The sequence below is a fragment of the Bison bison genome, unplaced genomic scaffold, assembly GCF_000754665.1.
Source record: "Bison bison bison isolate TAMUID 2011002044 unplaced genomic scaffold, Bison_UMD1.0 scf7180017864198, whole genome shotgun sequence".
Classification (NCBI taxonomy): Eukaryota; Metazoa; Chordata; class Mammalia; order Artiodactyla; family Bovidae; genus Bison; species Bison bison.
The window spans coordinates 8,457,832-8,458,254 of record NW_011494770.1 but is presented as its reverse complement, the minus strand read 5'-3'; positions in this window follow the sequence as shown (position 1 = coordinate 8,458,254).

The following is a 423-nucleotide window of genomic DNA, read 5'->3' as shown; positions in this document are numbered from 1 at the left end:
GCAGCCTGGTGGGCTAGAGTCCATGGGGTTGCAAAGAGTGAACACCACTGAGCACACACATGCGCGCACGCATAATTTCCCCCTTGGTAACCATAAGTTTGTTTTCCGTATCTGTGACTTTATTTCTGTTTTGTAAATAGGTTCATTTGTACCGCTTTTTCGATTTCAAACCTCAACATGAACAGTGATGTTGGAGAAGACTCTTGAGTGTCACTTGAACTGCAAGAAATCAATCCTAAAAGGATCCTAAAAGAAATCCTAAAAGAAATCATTGAAACATGTATAATATCATGTGTGAAACGAGTCGCCAGTCCACGTTCGATGCACGATACCTGATGCTTGGGGCTGGTGCAATGGGACAACCCAGAGGGATGGTATGGGGAGGCAGGGGGGAGGAGGGTTCAGGATGGGGAACACATGTAT